The sequence below is a fragment of the Macaca nemestrina genome, chromosome 3 (assembly GCF_043159975.1).
Source record: "Macaca nemestrina isolate mMacNem1 chromosome 3, mMacNem.hap1, whole genome shotgun sequence".
Classification (NCBI taxonomy): Eukaryota; Metazoa; Chordata; class Mammalia; order Primates; family Cercopithecidae; genus Macaca; species Macaca nemestrina.
The window spans coordinates 66,611,151-66,632,496 of NC_092127.1; the positions used below are offsets into that span (position 1 = coordinate 66,611,151).

Genomic DNA, 21,346 nt, shown 5'->3' on the forward strand with positions numbered 1-21,346 from the left:
TCCTCCCCCGGTTGTTTGCTACAAGTGCCACAAATCTGGCCACTGGGCCAAGGAATGCCCACAGCCCGGGATTCCTCCTAAGCCGTGTCCCATCTGTGCGGGACCCCAGTGAAAACTGGACTGTTCAACTCACCTGGCAGCCACTTCCAGCGCCCCTGGAACTCTGGCCCAAGGCTCTCTGACTGATTCCTTCCCAGATCTTCTTGGCTTAGCGGCTGAAGACTGATGCTGCCCCATCGCCTCGGAAGCCCCCTGGACCATTACGGAGCCGAGCTTGGGGTAACCCTCACAGTGGAAGATTCCCAGCCATATGAAGACACCCTAGCTGGACAATCAGTTCTCGTTAAGAATCTGACCCCTCAAATCCTAAAACCTTGATGGACCGGACCCTACTTAGTCATCTATAGTACCCCAACTGCTGTCTGCCTGCAAGATCCTCCCCACTGGGTACATCGTTCCAGGAAAAAGCTGTGTCTGTTGGACAGCCAGCCTAATCCTTCCTCTTCCTCCTGGAAGTCGCAAGTACTCTCCCCTACTTCCCTTAAACTCACTCGCATTTCTGAAGAACAGAAATAACCCTTATGAGCCTAATACATCCCTTCAGTCTATTAGGTCTGTTCATCCTTACCCTACTTTTTACAACAGGACTTTACGAAGTCACCCCTACCTGGACTGAGCCCCAAAAACTAGTCATCCCTACTATCTTCTGTCTAGTCATACTCCTATTCACCATTCTCAACTACTCATAAATGCCCTACTCTTGTTTACTCTGCTGGTTTACACTGTTTCTCCAAGCCATCATAGCTGATATCTCCTAGTGCTATCCCCAAACCGCCACTCTTAACTCTTAAATAATCTTTGCTGGTGGGGCTACGCTGAACCTCCTTAGGCACTCTCTAATTGGATTTCCTGGGTCCTCCCAATTCTTAGTCCTTTAATACCTGTTTTTCTCCTTCTCTTATTTCGTTTAGTTTTTCAATTCATAAAAAACCGTATCCAAGTCATCACCAATCATTCTACACGACAATGTTTCTTCTAACAACCCCACAATATCACCCCTTACCACAAAATCTTCCTTCAGCTTAATCTCTCCCAGTCTAGGTTCCCACGCGGCCCCTAATCCTGCTTGAAGCAGCCCTGAGAAACATCGACCATTATCTCTCCATACTACCCCCAAAAATTTTCACTGCCCCAACACTTTACCACTATTTCATTTTATTTTTCTTATTAATATAAGAAGACAGGAATGTCAGGCCTCTGAGCCCAAGCTAAGCCATCATATCCCCTGTGACCTGCATATACATCTAGATGGCCTGAAGTAACTGAAGAATCATAAAAGAAGTAAAAATGGCCTGTTCCTGCCTTAACTGATGACATTACCTTGTGAAATTCCTTCTCCTGGCTCATCCTGGCTCAAAAGCTCTCCCACTGAGCACCTTGTGACCCCCACCCCTGCCAGCCAGAGAACAACCCCCTTTGACTGTAATTTTCCTTTGCCTACCCAAATCCTAAAAAACGGCCCCACCCTATCTCCCTTCGCTGACTCTTTTTGGACTCAGCCCGCCTGCATCCAGGTGAAAAAAACATCCTTGTTGCTCATACAAAGCATGTTTGGTGCTCTCTTCACACGGATGTGAGTGAAACCACTATGTAAAAGTATACAAAGTCTATACATACATGCCTTACATTATATTTCCTAGCCCTGATCTGAACAAATAGTTGGGACATAAGTTCAAACCATTTTCTCTGATCTCCTCTGATGGTTAGCTGACAATAAAGTTTTTGTATACATGGAAATAAAAAGTCTCCTCTGCCAAGACTGGCTGAAGGGATGCTCCAAAAGTTTATTAAATGGGAGGCAAAGAGATAAGATATCTCTGGGTCAGAAAGCTCAGCAAACTCATATAAGCAAACTTTAAAAGCAGTTCAGATTCTGTGTCCTTAAGTATAGACTAGAAAGTAAGCTCCCCCATGGGGAAGAATAATCAGTGCTGGCCAGAGAACAAAGATGTTGGGGAAAGAGGACTGTTACTCATGTTTTGGTTTGAAGGCAAAAGGTAGGAGGACAAACCTCTGATAAAGAGTAAAGAAGGAATTAGAAAACAATCCTTAAAACACAGTCTTAATGGGTAATATTTAGAAAAGAAAAAAGAAAATTTAACTTACATCAAAGTTTGTCGCTGAATGTTGAATGTGCTACATATCATAGCTGGGGGTATGAGTTTATTGGTACAGAACAACTAGGGAATTGGGCCCAAAGTATGTCACAAGAAAATTCTGGAAGGAGAACTTGCCTTCAGAAATTGGACATGTATCTCAGGTACAGAGCAAGTTCAATGAAATAGGTCAAGCAAGTCTCAGAAGTAAGCAAGCTTATGTGGTTAGATCACTGGGCAAAAAATGACTGTCTCAGGGTAGAAATTATCTAACTGTGCCATTTTTATAACTTAGGGTAAGTGTGGGGCCCATGTGTTACAAGTGTGTATTTATGGTTAACAAGAGTCAGGCTGCTATAACTAGAGTTGGTAAAAGTTTTAATATCTAATATCTATTAATTTTCTCAATTATTTATCTATTCACTCACTGACTCAGATATATATATTCATATTACTGCATGGCTGTGTTGAATGCTTGGCCTGGCTCTAAGAATACAAAAATGAACAAAACTGACATGGTCTCTACATTGTGGAGCTTACAGTCTGGAAGAAGAAAAAAAAAAAATTAAAAAATACTCTAATACTTAAATTAAGGACTAGACAAAAAATTATACAGAATACTACAAGAGCCCATGACAGGGCTTGAGGGTCCTCCTCTAAGTCAAGGATAGCTTCCTAAAAGATCTGACATTTAAGCAACAATATGAAGAATGAGTAGAAGTTAGGCAATTAAAGAGAATGAATGAGTTTGTACCATTTAGAGCCCCTAATACTAAATTTTAATTTGGCTTGTTTAAGGAAGAGAGGCGTGTGAGAACAGAAAAGCCATGCTGAAGGACCAGACGAGAGTTTTACTCCAGATTCTAATCTAGTAAGAGGCCAATTTTAGCTTCCCTAATCTGCGACTTGACCAATTATTGTTCTCCCTTCTGGCTTCCTTTCCCTGTTGTCTCCAGAAAGATATGAAGTTGTGCACAGCGATCCTGATACCACTGCAAAGAAGGCTGCATATTAATTAAAAGTTATCAGATAAGAAAAGCCACAGAGAACAAATTCGGCATATAAGCACTACATTGGCCTAAAATCTGATTAATTATTTAATTAAAAAATCTCCTAGCCCTTCAAAAATACTTAAAGGTTCAAAATATATATTATACCTTGGTCAGACTGTGATGAAAATTGGAACTTCATGTTTGGTTTTCCTCCCAAAACCGGCAATCCCAGTCAAACCGTAAGAAAACATCAATCAAACTCAAATTGAGAAGCATTCTACAAAAGACCTGACCAGTATACCTTAAAATCATCAAGGCCATCAAAAATAAGAAAAGAAATTGTCACAGCCCAGAAAAACCTAGAAATATGACCACATGTAATGTGAAAATCTACAAGGGATCCTCAAAGGACATTACAGGAAAAACCAATTCAATCCAAATAAAATATGGAGTTAGTAAACTAGAGATGTATGTATTGGAGCATATAAAAACAAGTATCAGGCACAATATCGCAGTACCTTGGGCCATGCTGTACCAATCTGACCAGATAAGTTTATACTGACAGTGTGATTTATGGTGAATGCTTGTTTTTGCTCTGGGAAGTACTGGAATCTGGATAGTTGAGGTCAGTGTTGCTAGCACTGCAGTACACCAGTGTGACTAACCTCCAGTAAAATTCTGGACACTAAGACTGAAGTGAACTTCTCTGCTTGGTAGTGACTTCACACCTGCTGTCACACATAGTTGCTGGGAGAATTAAGTGTGTTCCCATGTGACTCCACTGGAAAAGGACATCTAGAAGCTTGTACCCGGTTTCTTCTGGACATTACCCATGCACCTTTTCCCTTTGCTTATTTTTATCTGCATGCTTTCACTGTTAACAAATCATAACCATGAGTCTAACAGCTTCTGAGTCCAGTGAGTCCTTATAGTGAATCATCAAGCCTGAGAGTGGTCTTGGAAACCCCAATGAAGACAGATGCACAGACAGATAGGTAATAAAATTACAAACAAATTAACAGTTCTCCAGAACTCACACCTCCCCATACTCTCCATCTACATTCAACCCAGGACATTAAAGAAAACTTTATACCAAACCTTTAAACTTACCCTTAAATTTATTTCAGGCCTATGATGGAGTTCTCAAACATCTACTGCTAGTTTTCAAATTAAGTTTAATCAATCTACCTACTTTTCCCATTTTAGCATCATGCTCCATTTTACTTTAGAGCATTCCTCTTTCTATAGGATCAAAACCAGAAGAAATTTCATTCTTAATAAACTTTTTTTTTCTAAAAACATATTTAAAACTGCAAAGCAGTTCTCTAAAGAGTACATGAAATTCAGATAGCAATTTTAACATAGGACATGTGAATATGTCTTATGCTGTGGCATGGCTGTAAATCATTAAATATAGGACTTTCAAAAATGGACAAATAGGGACCTTTGTTTCTGATCATAGAGTAAAAAAGATAACATTTACTTTTCTGTCTTGCTATGGTTTGGATACAATTTGTTTGGTCCTGCCAAATCTCACTGAAATTTGATCCCCAATGTTGGAGGTAGGGCCTAGGTGAGAGCTGTCTGGATTGTGGGAGTAGATCCCTCAATGAATGGCTTGGTGCCATTCTCCAGGAGTGAGTAACTTTTCACTCTTAGTTCCCATAAGAACTGGTAATTGAAAAGAGCCTGGCATCTCTCTCTTGCTGCTTATCTTGCCATGTGATCTCTACATGCAAGCTCCTCTTCACCCTCTACACAGTGAAAGCTTCCTATGGACCTCACCAGAAAGAGATGCTGGTTCCATGCTTCTTGTACAGCCTGCAGAACCATGAGGCAAATAAACCTCTTTTCTTTATAAATTATCCAGCCTGAGGCATTCCTCTATAGCAATACTAAATGGACTAAGACATGTCTGGGGGAAAAAAAAAAAAAAAACTAAAAGAAGCAAATAAAATATATAAAGCATCAACTTTCAGGACACTGAACATCTAAATGAAAGACAATGACCCTTGAGAGAAGAGAAACCAATAACATAAGCTCTATGACTGCACCCAACTTATTGACTGGAAAAAGTTCGTAGGTCATAGCAATGCAAACCTTAGGCAGAACCTACAAACTCCAAGTTGAGAAGACAGAGCTAGGAGTATGGGGAAGTCAAAGTGGCTAGAGTTTGCAGGGTAGAGTACTGGAGATAATAAATAAAGTTCCCAGGGAGAAAACCTTTAAAATCTGCAGAAGGTCCATATATATATGTGTGTGTGTGTATATATGTGTGTGTGTGTGTGTGTGTGTGTGTGTGTGTGTGTGTGTATATATGTGTGTGTGTGTGTGTGTGTGTGTGTGTATATATATATATATATATATATATATATATATATATAAAGGCATGGAGAACTTAATGGGCAAGAAGGAAGGAAAGAAGAAGAAAACAGCTCCCCTGCACAGAGACAGAGGGAGTGGGGATTCAAACAAAGAGAAAACCCTGTGTATGACGGAAAAGTGGCTGCCAAATATTGTTATAAGTGCATACACATGAAGAAAACACACAAGACCAAAGAAAAGCACCTAAAAAGAATAGAGGAAGTAATACTTAAAGCTCACAAAGGGCCAGAAATAGTGCCTCCTCTCAATAGCCAGAGTGGAAACTCATAATTCATAGGGCATTAGGTAGAGTACTAAAAAGGGCCCTACCTCAATAGAGGGGAAAAATTAACCCTATTCAAAACACTGCCTTAGTCCCACCTCAGAAAATTTAAACACAAGACTCAAAAGGATCAAACTGTTACCAAAACACTGAACCACACCTCAAAACTACACTCAAAAATATTTTTGTAAATACTAAAATCTTTATGAATATTTAAAAAACCCATCTCCCAACAAGATAAAATTTACAATGTCTAGAATTCAGTCAGAAATTACCAGGCACGCAAAACCCTGCTCTAGTCCCCAAGATCATGGTTTCCTTTTATGAAAAGAAAAGAAAAGAAAAGAAAAGAAAAGAAAAGAAAGAAAGAAAGAAAGAGAGTAAAAGAAAATAACTTTGCAACTGGAAAAAAAAATGAACAAGCATGCAGAGAAACAGAAAAATATACCCATAAGGAGAAGGAGAAAAATCAATAAATTGAAACTGATCCAAAAATTACACAGATGATAGAATTAGTAGACAAGGACATTAGAAGTTATTATAAATGCATTACCTATGTGTAAATAAAGGAAACACTGAAAACAGTAAGTAAAAAAGTATAACATTTTAAAAAGATAAAAATCAAACTTCTAGAGAAGAGAACTACAATGTCCATAATTTTAAAAGGCACTGAATGGAATTAACAGGAGACCAGCCATTTCAAAAGGGGAAAAAGGCTGGTAGGCACAGCACTAGATAGAGATCACTGAAAATCAAACAAAAAAAGTAAAAAAGAAGACACAACCTCCATATATATGTGTGTAATTTGAGTCTCCAGTGAGAGAGGAAAGAGCAAACACTAAATATTTGAATAAATTTTTTTTTTCAAATTTGACTAACACTGTAAGCTCATATATACAAGAACATGAATAAACCGAAAGCACAAGAAACATGAAGAAAACTACCAAGGCACATGATAACCAAATTGCTTAAAACCAATGATAAAATGTTAAAAGCAATGAGGCGGGGGTTGGGGAACATACTATACAGACAAGACAAAGAAAATGAAGAAAGCAGATTTCTTTTTAAAAAAATACAAGACAGAAGACAGTAGAGCAAAACCATTAAAGAACACAAGGAGGGAGGAATGTCAACCTAGAATTCTTTATTCAGTTAAAATATCTTCCTAAAACAAAAACAAAATACTTTTTCAGATATTAAGAAAAAAAAACTGAAGAAATTCATGACCAGGACACCTGCATTACAGGAAATGTTAAAGTAAGAGCTTCAAGAGGAAGGAACATGATACCAGATAGAAACTTGAATCTACACAAAAGACTAAAGAGAACTGGTGAAATGGTGACTACATTGAGTACATATAAAGATCACTTTTCCTTAATATTTAAATTCTTCAAAAGAAAATACTCTGTTTAGTGCAAAACTGATGATAATATGCTTTGAAGTTTACAATATATGTAAAAGTAAATGTATGACAACAACAGCACAAAGGCCAGGAGGGAAACAACATAAATATATTGTTCTAAGATTCTTACACTGTACACATGGTATAATAACACTTAAAGGTAGACTGTGATAATTTAAAGATGTCCCAAGGGAAATTCTAAAATATATTGAACTAAATGGAAATGAAAATACACATATCAGTTTTGTGTGATGCAGCTAGAGCAGTGCTTAATGAATGTTTATGGCTTTGAATGCCTGTATTAGAAAACAAGAAAGATCTAAAATCAGTAACCACATATCCCACCTTAAGAAACCAGAGGAAGAAGAAATTTCCTTCTGTTTGCATAAAACAAACAGAAGGAAAGAAATAACAAAGATTAGATTAGAAATAAATAAAACGGAAAACAGAAAACCAATAAAACAAGGCTGGGCGCAGTGGGTCACACCTGTAATTCCAGCACTTTGGAAAGCGGAGGTGGGCAGATCACTTGAGGCCAGGAATTTGAGACCAGCCTAGCCAACATGGCGAAAACCCTTCTCTAGTAAAAATACAAAAACTAGCCAGGCGTGATAGTGCACGCCTATAATCCCAGCTACTCACTCTAGTGGCTGAGGCACAAAAATGGCGTGAACCCAGGAGGCAGAGGTCGCAGTGAGCCATGATCATGCCACTGCACTCCCGCCTGTGCGACAGAGTGAGACTCTTGTCTCAAAAAAAAAAAAAAGAAGAAGGAAAAGAAAGAAAACCAATTTGAAAAGATCAATACAATTGACAGACCTCTAGCCAGCTGACCAGGGAAAAGAGAGAGTAAACACACATTACCAATATGAAAAATGAAAGACTGGACACACCACTGATACAGCAGAGATTAAAAATATAAGGAAATACTATGAATGACTCTTTGGCCATAAATTCAACAACTTAGGTGAAACAGAATTCCTGAAAAAATACAAACTACCAAAACTCACTTGAGAAAAAAAACCAGATAACCTGAATAGTCCTAGATTTAGTAAAAATATTAAAATTTACATAAGCCTTCCAAATAATGAAAATTCCAGACCCAGATGATTTCAGTGGAGAACCTATAAGGGAAAAATAATACTAATTGTACACAATTTTTTCCAACAAATAAAAACTAAAAGGAATATTTCCCAACTCATTTCACTGTGCCAACATTATCCTAATATCAAAAGCAGACAAAAACATTCTAAGAAAACTACAGAACAATATTCCTCATGAACATATATGCAAGAATCCTCAACAAAATATTAGCAGACAGTATTCAGCAATGTGTAAAAGGAATATTCAAATGGAGTTTATTCCAGGACTACAAGACTGATTCAACACTGATAATCAATTAACATAATTCATATTGACAGACTAAGAAACACCCTAAGATTATCTCAATAGATAACATAGAAAACATTCAAAATAACTTAAGATCCATTCATAGTTATAAAAAAAGAAAAGAAAAAAAACACCTCTCAGCCAGTTAGAAATGTAATGGAACTTTCTTAACCCAATAAAGGACATTTTATTTTTATTTATTTATTTATTTATTTATTTATTTATTATTATACTTTAAGTTGTAGGGTACATGTGCATAACGTGCAGGTTTGTTACATATGTATACTTGTGCCATGTTGGTGTGCTGCACCCATCAACTCATCATTTACATCAGGTATAACTCCCAATGCAATCCCTCCCTCCTCCCCCCTCCCCATGATAGGCCCTGGTGTGTGATGTTCCCCTTCCTGAGTCCAAGTGATCTCATTGTTCAGTTCCCACCTATGAGTGAGAACATGCGGTGTTTGGTTTTCTGTTCTTGTGATAGTTTGCTAAGAATGATGGTTTCCAGCTGCATCCATGTCCCTACAAAGGACGCTAACTCATCCTTTTTGATGGCTGCATAGTATTCCATGGTGTATATGTGCCACATTTTCTTAATCCAATCTGTCACTGATGGACCTTTGGGTTGATTCCAAGTCTTTGCTATTGTGAATAGTGCTGCAATAAACATACGTGTGCATGTGTCTTTATAGCAGCATAATTTATAATCCTTTGGGTATATACCCAGTAATGGGATGGCTGGGTCATATGGTACATCTAGTTCTAGATCCTTGAAGAATCGCCATACTGTTTTCCATAATGGTTGAACTAGTTTACAATCCCACCAACAGTGTAAAAGTGTTCCTATTTCTCCACATCCTCTCCAGCACCTGTTGTTTCCTGACTTTTTAATGATCGCCATTCTAACTGGTGTGAGATGGTATCTCATTGTGGTTTTGATTTGCATTTCTCTGATGGCCAGTGATGATGAGCATTTTTTCATGTGTCTGTTGGCATTCATGTGTCATTTTTTCATGTCTTCTTTTGAGAAATGTCTGTTCATATCCTTTGCCCACTTTTTGATGGGGTTGTTTTTTTCTTGTAAATTTGTTTGAGTTCTTTTTAGGTTCTGGATATTAGCCCTTTGTCAGATGAGTAGATTGCAAAAATGTTCTCCCATTCTTAAAAGCTAACATCATACTTAATGATGAATGGGGATCAGGAGTAACTGTTTAACGAGTATAGAGTTTGTTTGAAAAGAAGTAGTTCTGGAGATGGATCCAGTGATGGCTGCACAGCAACGCAAATTCACTTAATGATGCCACACTGTACACTTAAAAATGGTGCATTTTATGTTATGCATATTTTATCACAGTAAAAATAAACAAACTTTCCCCATATATAGTTCTCAAAACTTCAAGTTATAATTAAAGTTTCTAGAAGACTACGGTTACACATAGAAATAGGGTTAACCCTGTCTAGGGGAATAAAAATGCATCAAAGATCTAAATGTAAGAGTTAAAATTATAAAACTCTTAGAAGGAAAAAACAGAGTAAACCTTAAAGCCCTTGGATTTGACAACAGTTTTTCAAATGTGACACCAAAGGTACATTCAACAACAACAACAAAAAGATACTGGACTTAATCGAAATTTTTTTTTTAACTTTTGTGCTTCAAAGAACCCTATCAAGAAAGTGAAAGAGACAACCAACTGAATGGAAAAATATATGTGCAAATAACATATCTGATAAAGGAATCATATCTAGAATACATAAAGAGCTCTCACAACTCGATAATACAAAGACAAATCATCCAATTAAAAAAGGAAAAGGATCTGACTAGACATTTCCCTAAAGCAGATACAATACAAATGGTCAATAAGCAAATAAAAGGACGCTCAACATCATTAGTCATTTAGGAAATGAAAGTCAAAACCACAATGAAATAATACTTCACACCCACTAGGATAGCTATAATAAAAAAGACAAATAATAACAAGTGTTAGCAAAGAAGTGGAAAAAATAGGAACTCTCTATATACTACTGGTAAGAATGTAAAATGGTGCAGACACTTTGGAAAATATCTAGAAGCTCCTCAAAAGGTTAAACATAAAGTTACCATATGACTCAGCAATTCCACTTCCAGATATGTACCTTAAAGAATTAAAAGCAAGTGTTCAAACAAAAACTTGTACATGAATGTTCACAGCAGGATTATCATAATAGCCAAAAAGTAGAAACAACCCAATTGTCTATCAACTGATGAACTGATAAATCAAATGGGCTATATCAACACAATGGAATATGATCTGGCAGTTTAAAAAAATTAAATACTGATACATGCTACAACATGCATGAACCTGGAAAACCTATGCTAAGTAAAATAATCCAGTCACAAAGAGCCACATATTCTATGATTCCATTTATATAAAATGTACAGAACAGGCAAATTGAAGTGATTATCTAAGTGAGATGGGCAGGTTGGGAGGTGATAAGTACAGGGCACAACGTTTCTTTTTAGGATGCTGAAAAATCTTTAAAAATTGACTGTGGAGATGGTTACTTGATTTCATGGATATACTAAAGACCATGGAATTGTACCTTTAAATGAGTAAATTGTTTGGTATGTGAATTACATCTAAATAAAGCTGCTACCCAACAAAAACATATGGTGTGATGGCTAATTTTAGGTGTCAACTTGACTGAATAAAGGGATATCTAATAGCTAGTAAAGCATTATTTCTGGGTGTATCTGTGAGGATATTTCCAAAGGAGAATGGTGGGAGTCAATGAACTCAGTAGGGAAGATCAGCCCTCAATGTGGGCAGGCACCATCCAATCAGCTAAGAGCCCAGACAGAATAAAAAGGCAGTAAAAAGGCAAAATTTGCTCTTTTTCCTGGAACTAGAATATCTTTCTTTACTTGTCCTTGGATATTGGAACACTCGGTTCTCCAGCCTTTGGACTCTGGGACTTATACCAGCAGCCCCCTGGGTTCTCAGGCCTTCAGTCTCAGACTGAGAATTACACCACTGGCTTCCCTGATTATAAGACTCTGGGACTTGGACTGAGTCGCACTACCTTCTATAGGCTTCCCTAAATCTCCAGCTTGCAGGCGGCCTATGAGGGACTTCTCAGCCTCCATAATTGTGTGAGCCAATTCCCCCAATAAATGTCCTCTCCTCTCTATCTATCTATCTATCTATCTATCTATCTATCTATCTATCCATCCATCCATCCATCCATCTACCTACCTACCTAGCTATCTACCTAGCTACCTATTTATCTACCTACCCATCCATCCACCCACCCATCTATCCATCCATCTACCCCATTGGTTGTTTCTCTTGAGAATCCTGACTAATACATATGGAAAGGCAAAAGAACTATTTCTGAAAAAACAGAACTACCATAAACCGCTTCACAAAATACCCACTCAGCCATTCAACTAACATTAAGTTAGTTGTTATTATTTGCCAAGCACTAGGGATACAAAGGTACACAAAACACAATTATGTCCGCAAGGCATATATGTGTATTTGGAGTTCATGTGTATGAAGGGCATGAGGTGTACACATTACAGGATCTTTGGTAACCGAGAGGTCATAAAATAATTTTTCAGGCAGATGGGAGGACAGCATGTGCAAAAATATGAAGTGGTTCAACAAGACTAGAGCATAAAGTGAGATGAAAGTAGAGGAGGAGACTAAAGAGCACAGATTTCATCCTAGAGATGATCAACAGGCAGTTAGGCTGATAGACTTTAAGTTATATTAGTAATTTCTTTTGGAAAGATCACACTGTGAAGTAATGGGACCAGTGAACTAAAGGGAGATCAAATGAGTGTACAATTACTTCATATCTGCATATAGTAAAGTGATGAAGTGTGGTACCACAAAAGAACCACATTAACCCTACTAGTGGGTACTAGTCTTTATGTAAATTATTATCTCCTTTACTCAATATGAAGATATGTACCTATAGCAAACACTAATGAAGTATTTACAGAGTACTGATCAAATGTACAAAGAAGCAAAGCATATGCCTCTATCACAACTTCAACATTATTTCTAAATACCAAACAAGATAACCATCAGAAATTGCAAATTAAATTTTCCATTTACAGCCTGAGAGGAAGGCTATTTGATTTCACCAAAAGTTAATCAGGATCAGAGCTGAGGACAGGAATCGATGATCCTTCCAGTAACTTTTGCTATCTCTCCCATTTTTCCTCCTTTATAAAAGCCCAAGAAAAGTAAGGTATAAAAAGAAAAGTGAAATGAAAGAGTTAAACTTCTGAAATATTTAAGGAGATTAAAACTACAATCTTAATTTTGGCACTATTTCCTGGTAAAAAGTAATCTACTTTCCCAAATGTGCTTTCCTGTTCAATTGCTATTACTTAAAACTATAAAAATGCACAAGAGAAGTTGGCAAGAAAGACTGGGATCTTGGGAGTGATAGAAGACACTTTTCTGTCTAGACAACAAGAAGCAAATCAAAAGAAACCAACTTTAAAAGCCCTGCCAAGAACCAATATGGAATTAATAGCATTTCCACAGGTTATACTATTTATTCCAAAAAAAGCAATCTTTAATAAAGCATCATAGAAACCCTCAATGTTTGAGCCTGTAAAAAAATAAAATATAAAATGCAGTACTGAATTTAAAGAATAAAAACTAAAATGAATTTCTTCTAATTATCCTAAGGGCATATGAAGAATAAAATATAATTATAGTCAATTAAACTACTTCACTCAAACCTTTGCACCAGAAATGTACTGCTAATGAGCTCATCCTATGAAACTCAACTGACTGTCACATTCTGATGTTCTAGGCTCATCTAAAAAGGTGCCAGGTGAAAATATAGTAGTACCTTTTAAATATGTAATTAGTGAAAGTTTTTTGATCATTCATATAATTAAAAAAATTGCTACATTTTAAAACGGGAGTAAATAAGAAATGTTTATTTAACTAATGATATGTGGTATACACTCAATTTGATAGCCAACGACCTCTAAGTTTAACCTGGATCGGAGCTTACCAAGGGGTTTGGTGTTATACAATTAGTCCTGAGGCTCTGGCTGCAGTTCACTTTACAAAACTGGGTTCACAAGAAAATGGAGTACTACCTCTCTAATGGTTTATACATTAGCTCATTGTGAACCAAATGTCCAAATTCTGAAAACTAGAATCCAAAGGCAAGATCAAAAAGTATAAAGATGAATTACTTCCAAATAATAAGGAACAACATAAAACGCTACATAAAATGAAATAAGAAAGCATGGAGATGAGGGGAGGCAAGTGTAGATGCATGAAAGAATTAAACTTGATGATACTCAATTTGTATATATTTGGTTAAGAACGCCATTTATCACTGATAATTGTTATGGTACACACAGAGAAACTTATCATAATGATAATATATGAATACAAACATTAAAAGCACTATTTTTTTGTTTACCTTACTAAAATAAGAATTTTTAATAGTAGACAAAAGCAGCAAAATATTTCTGCAGAAAACATAAAAGACTTCTTTATATCCTTCCAGAGTAGATAGCATAGTACTATTATAGGCATTTTTATTCTAAAAATGTTAAATTCACTCAACATGGATTAGAAATCACAAAAGAAATCAGCTGCTCTATAAAATATGAAAAATCTAAGTGTTTCATGAGGGTAATGATAGACTTTATTGTACTTTGGTAAAGAAGAAGGATGAGAAATTCATTTTCACATATATCTGAAATTTATCATTTAATATGGGGTTTATTCATGAAAATTACAGTTATTCATTCACTCAACAAATATTGTCTGGGTATCTACTATGTGCTATTCATATGCTAAGTACTAAGGATATAAATAAAAGGTAAGAACCTACTGTCATGTACTGTAAAATCCATTGAAAGTAATGGCCCAGCTATACCCGTTTATCTAAAACTTTAACACTTTTATAGGAAGAAGATATATAATTCATAATTATTTTTCATTTGCTAAAATCTGCATTTATCTAAAGATTATTCACTATCAATTTCTGATAATAAAGATCTATCCAAAAGTTAAGAAAATAAATTAGTGAAAAGTAAAAAGAAAATAATCAAAGTGAAAATGAGTTCCTGCTTAAGGTTTTTATAATTTTAAATTTTTATCATATATCATAAATTAGAATAACCTTTCTGAAAACAAAAACTTGATATATGTCACAAGCTTTAAAAATCATACATTTCAATCTTATAATTTTATTTCTAAAAATCATAAATGCAAAGATTTACACACAAATATATTTATAACAATGGTATGGAAAAATAGACAAAAGCCTAAATATTTGAGAGTGAAGGAGGATCAACCAATTACAGTTTGTCCATATAAAAGTCTTTGGTGTAGTCATTTAAAAAGTTTTGCCAACAAATTTTAAAGTAAAATGTTTACTATATAATTTTAAGTAGAAAAAGCAGAATATAAAACTACATATATCTTAAGATCAACTACATCAAAATATACAAAGAAGGCTAGGCGCTGTGGCTCACACCTGTAATCCCAGTACTCTGGGAGACTGAGGTGAGTAGATCACCTGAGGTCAGGAGTTAGAGACCAGCCTGGCCAACAAGGTAAAACCTCATCTCTACTAAAAAAAAAAAAAATACAAAAATTAGCCAGGCATGGGGGCACGTGCCTGTACTCTAAGCTATTCAGGGGGCTGAGGCAGGAGAATCCCTTGAACCTGGTAGGTGAAGGGTGCAGGGAGCTGAGATTGTGCTGCTGCACTCCAGCATAGGTGACAGAGTGACACTCCATCTCTAATATACGTATATACATACACACACACACACACACACACACAAAATCTTACAGGAACTGTAACAAAATGTTAATAGCTGTTATCTCTGGATAAGAAAATTGGAATTTCACAATGTATATTAGCATATTTCTAAATTGTAAGGATTCATGCTGTAAAGAAAATGCATTTGACCTTAATGTCACTGTAATCACCATTCAGAAGCTCCAAAAGAAGGAAACATTACATTTAAGTAAGTGGCTAACACTTGTGGTCTCCTAAAGTTAGTAATGTATTAACATTTATATTTTCACTGGCAATATTTCCATCCTAGCACCTTTCTAGCAAACTTAAATATAAGTAGGCAAGTGTGATTTGGAAATTTTAACTTTATGCACTAAAATCTTTTCTGAAAACATGCTAAATGCCCATTATACTATTTCTTAAATGTTGATAATTAGCCATTTGATACAGGTTTTCTATACCAAAATAAGTATTAACCATCTGCAGAAATAATCTGGAGAAATTTTGTAGATGTAATTGCCAGAAATCAGGAAACTGAATTTTTAGGAATCCAATTACAGAAATGTTGACTTCTCAGGAAAATTTTTATTATCTGAAGCAAGCATAAAATGCAGTATAAGAAAGTACTTTCACCAGTGTTAATCACTCCAGAGCTCATGAGGAACATCACAGTACACCATGGCCTTAGGCCAAATAATAAAGTGCCAAATGGAAAATGGCACAAGTCCATGGATTGTAAATACTGTATTAAAGGAAAATAAAGGAAAAAATCTTTCATTACAGCAATTAAATATGCAGTTGTAGTACCAGTTCCTATGATGAATAAATCAGTTTGGTAATTCCAAGAGTGGATGCTGTTTAAACACATTCCCCATTGGCAGTAATTTTAAGTTTAAAACCTCACTGTATGTTCTTTAGTTACAAACTGTTTTAAACTCGAAAGTGTTTCTGATTGGTGTAGTTTGTAACTATCACCTGAAATTCTGACATGTGGCATTTGATGACAGGGCCTCTACCTGACCCATTATTTTACGCAACAGTAGGCAATAAAATGTAGATCAATATTGCAAATTTAAAAAACTCATAATAATCAGCCAAGGTTTTATAACATCAATTCTAAGGAAAGTTTCTACTAACCCAACATCAATCATCCATTATTACATAATTCCATTTGTCAAATTATTTACATTAAATGAGCATGTTCTGCTATAGAAATTTTTGAAAATTAACTTAAAACTTAAGTGAATTTGAAAATGTCTCAAAAAGAATTCAAAACCACACTAAGTAACCTAAACTAGCAGTAAGTCCTTAGAGAATGTTCCTATCCATAGAGCACTGTTCTCAGCCTAAATTTACAAAACAACTGTATTACATAAAAAGTTAACAAGTATATGCATCCTTTAGCTTTTTTTAATTACCCCAAAAATTAGCAACTTTAAGCAACAGACATGTATTATTTCTGACAGTTCTGAGAGTTAACTGGGTGATTCTTCTGGTGTGGACAAACTTCAATTGGGATAGGATAGTCCAGCATGATGTCACATGTCTGGTAATTGACAGGACAGCTGGGTAGAAGGATTCTCAGCTATGAGGGCTCATTCTGTTCCACAGGGTCTGTCATCCTCCAGGAAGCTAGTAAATATTTCTTAATATAGATAAGGCAGGATTTAAAAGAGCAGCAAGGGAAGGCAAGCCTCAAGCACTTTCAAGCCTGTGTGCATCATGATTGCTGATATCACACTGGACAAAGAAAGTAAAAGGGCCAGGCACAGACTTAAAGCCTGCAAAAACTGATTCCATTTCCTTTATCATAGGAGTACAAAACTGCAACATAAAAGGGCAAACACACAGTAATGGGAAGAACTTGTGGTCATTTATTGCAATCACATTGCAAAATACAAAAAGTCACTGCTCCCCAAGCCATGACAACTAAGTTTCCATAAGAAATCCTTTTGATCACTTCATAATGATAAATATTAGCATATTAAAAGACTGAGAAGTCCAGAAGAAAAGAAACTATTGGTTTTATTTAAACCAACAATCCCAAAACTTATATGACCACAAAACACGTTGTTCGAGGAATACAGTCACTTTTAAAAGTGAAAACAGGTCCAGCATGGTGACTTGCACTGGCAATTTTAGCACTTTGGGAGGCTGAGGCAAGAAGTTCACTTGAAGCCACAAGTTCCAGACCACTCTGGGCAACAAAGCAAGACTTTGTCTCTACAAAAAATAAAAAATTTAGCAAGGTGCAATGGCATGTGCCTGCTATCGCAACTACTCAGAAGGCTGAGTCGAGAGGATTATTTGAGCAGAGAAATTTGAAGCTACAGTTAAGTTAGCTTTGCACCACTGCACTCCAGCCTGGGTGACAGAGTGAGCTCCTTTCTCTTTAAAAAAAAAAAAACTGAAAACAAATCCTTATCATTCCACATAGTCTGCTTCATTTATCTAATATCATTTTAGTTTCCTTTGTTTTGTTTTTTGTTTTATTTTTAGCTAACAATGTAAAAATATTAGTCAATGACCGAGAGAACTATGGATACTGAAATGCCTATACACAATGAGGTAAAGGATACAACTAGGCCAGACTCTCTAAAAAGGCTCTAAGTTTTCAAATAATTGTAATGCTAGAGCTTTTGCAAGAAACAGTACAACTGTGATGAAATTGATGATGGAAAGATGGCAAAATAGCAGTTTCTACTGCTCTTTCCTCAAAGAAATATCAATTTGAAAACTGCCCACACTTGAAAATACCTTCACAACAGCTAAGGAATCCAAGTGAGAGATTAGAGTACCTGGGTGGAGAACAAAAATAAGGAAACAGGCCAGGCACAGTAGCTCACACCTGTAATCCCAGCAGTTTGGGATGCCCAGGTGAGCAGACTGCTTGAGACTAGGAATTCAAGACTACCCTGAGTAACATAGTGAGACCCCATGTCTACAAAAAATAAAGTAAAACAAAAAATTAGCTAGGTGTGGTGGCATACACCTGTAGTCCTAGCTATTCAGGTACTGAGGTGGGAGGATCAACTAAACTCAGGAGACTGAAGCTGCAGTGAGCCGTGATCACACCACTGCACTCTAGCCTGGGCAACAAAGGGAGACTTCGTCTCAAAAAAAAAATAAATAAGAAAACATGCATTGAAGAAACTAGGAAGTAAAGTTTCTCATTAAATGCTTCATCCCACTCCCAACTTCTGGCAGCACAATGTGGAGAGAAATGCTGTCCACATGGAAGAAGGGTGGCATAAGCATCCAACTCTCCCACAGATTCTAGTACTTGCCCTGTCCCAGCCCAAGGTCAGCCCCCACAGCCCCAGGATGGATCCCTGCAGACTTAGGCTCTAGGCCTACACAAGAGCCAGGCTTGCACCTGCAGCCCTAAATTCCAAACCAGCCACTGTAGACTCAGGCTGGTCTCAGGCTCTAGACCTACCACTATGGTGCTGAATTCAAGGCCCACCTCAGTGCCAGGCGGCATCCATGAACTCAGCCTTCAGGATCACCCCCATAGACACAGGCTCCAGGTCAGCCCCAGTGTCCAGAGGCTCCAGAGTTGTCCCTGTGGCCTCAGTCTCCAGCCCCATTCCAGCACTAAGCCTGCCCTCCTTGGACCTAGACATCAAGACCATCCACCTGACCCAGATACCAAACGACTCCAGCAGCAAGACAGCCTACCCAGAACCACTAGACAAGCTGACTAGTGAAGGGCTTTCCCAACAGAAACCAATCTGTAAAGAAAAGAAGTGGTGTTCACTTTTTCACATGCAAAGACAATAAAACAAGTCCACAACAATTACTAATAATTAGAGAAACAGGACACCAAAGGAACGAAATTAAGCACCAGTAGCAGACACTAAACAACTGATGATACATATACTGCCAGGTAAGTATTAAAAAATAATCATCTTATAGAAGAGGAGTAGCTACAAGAGAACTCAAATAACATGAATCCAGGAAAACAATGCATGAACAAAATGAAGAATTCAAGAAAGAGAGAAAGTATAAAAAAGAACCAAACAGAAATTCTGAAACTGAAGAATTCAATGAGTGAATTAAATATTCAACAGCAAGCTTCAACAGCAGACTCAATACAACAGCAGAATCAGCAAACTCAAACACAGAGCTTCTGAAATTATCTTGTCACAAAAACCAAAAGAAAAAAGAAGGAAGAGTGAAAAAAGTCTAAGAGGGACTTAGAACACAATATTAAGCAAACTAATGTACACATTACAAGAGACCCAGAAGAAGCAGAGAAAGGGGCAGAAAATTTACTTAAAGAAATAATGGGCTGGGCACGGTGGCTCAGGCCTGTAATCCCAGCACTTTGGAAGGCCAAGGCAGGCACATCATGAGGTCAGGAGATCAGGACCATCCTGGCCACATATGAAACTCCGTCTCTACTAAAAATATAGAAATTAGCTGGGCATGGTGGCATGTGCCTATAATCCCAGCTACTCGGGAGGCTGAGGCAGGAGTATCGCTTGAACCAGGAAGTCAGAGGTTGCAGTGAGCCAAGATCACACTACTGCACTCCAGCCTGGCGACAGAGAGACTCCATCTCGAAAAAAAAAAAAAGAGAGAAGAAAGAAAGAAAGAAAGAATGACAAAAAATTTCCAAAATCTGGAGAGGGAAATGTACCTAATTTGCTTTAGTGTATTTGGAGTTCTTTAGGCTATATGGATTTGGATTTGAATCCATAAAGCCTAAAGAACTCCAAATAGATTAAAACAAAGAGAGCTTCACCAATATATGTCATAATCATATTCTCAAAAGTCAACAAATTTTGAAAGCAGCAAGAGAAAAGCAACTCATTACATATAAGGAAACCATCATCAGACTATGACCAGATTTCTCAGACAAACCATTGCAGGCCAGGAGAGAGTAAGATGATATATTGAAAGTTATAAAAGAAAAAGGAAAAAAAAAAAAACCTGCCAACAAACAACAGTATACCAGAAAAGGCTGGCCCTAAAAAATAAGAGAGCAATAAAGACATAACCAAATAAAAGTGTAGGTATTCAGCAAGACTAGAGGCAGTTCATCAAGTTAACATGAAGGGATGCTAACTAACATGAAAGCATATGAAAGTACAAAACCCCCTGTAAAGGTAAGAATACAGACAAACCCAGAATACTATAATAGTATAGTACAAGCACATAAGTCATTTTTAGCTACAAGTGTAAAAGTTAAAAAAAAATTACAAATAGCAATAGCCACAATAATTTGTCAGTGAATACACAACATATAAAAGATGCAAAATGTGACATCAGTAACATAAAATATGGTGGCAGGAGAAATTAAAGCGTAGAGTTTGTGTGTGTGACCAATGTTATCATCAGCTTAAAACAGACTGTTTCAACTGGAAGGTGTTTTACGTAAGCCTCAGAGTAATCACAAAGAAAAATCATGTAATAGATACACAAAGGATAAAGAGAAAAGAATCAAAGAATATCACTAAAAAAAAAAAATTCACATCACAAAGGAAAACAGCAAGAGAAGAAAGGAACAAAGGTACTACAAAACGAAAACAATAAAATAGCTCTAGTAAGCCCTTTCCTATCAATAATTGCTTCAAATGGAAGGAGATTAAATTCTCCAGTCAAAAGACAGAGTGGCTGAGTGGATTAAACAACAAGATTCAAAATTATGCTACCTATAACAGACTCTAATTTAAAGATTTTAATTTAAAATACTCTACATGTGTTCTTCAAGCTGAAGCGAAAGTATTCTAGATGTGTTCTTAAAGAGTCTGAAGACTCTCAAAATAGAGTCTTCAGCTCTATTTTGACTGCTGTTTGCATGAAATAGCAATCATGCTATTTCACAGCAATTTTCATGCAAAGAGCAATCAAAATAGAGCAGGGGTAGCTATACTTATATCAGACGAAACAGACTAAGTCAAAACTGTCAAAAAAGACAAAGAAGGTCATATAATGATAAAAGAGTCAATTCATTAACAGGATATAGTGATTG

General features: G+C 36.6%; 1 protein-coding gene across 7 annotated transcripts in view; it reads right to left on the bottom strand.

Annotated features, from left to right (window-relative positions):
- The window catches only part of AFG2A (AFG2 AAA ATPase homolog A), a 379,087-nt gene that overhangs the window by 300,742 nt on the left and 56,999 nt on the right, over positions 1 to 21,346 (bottom strand). The window lies entirely within an intron of this gene.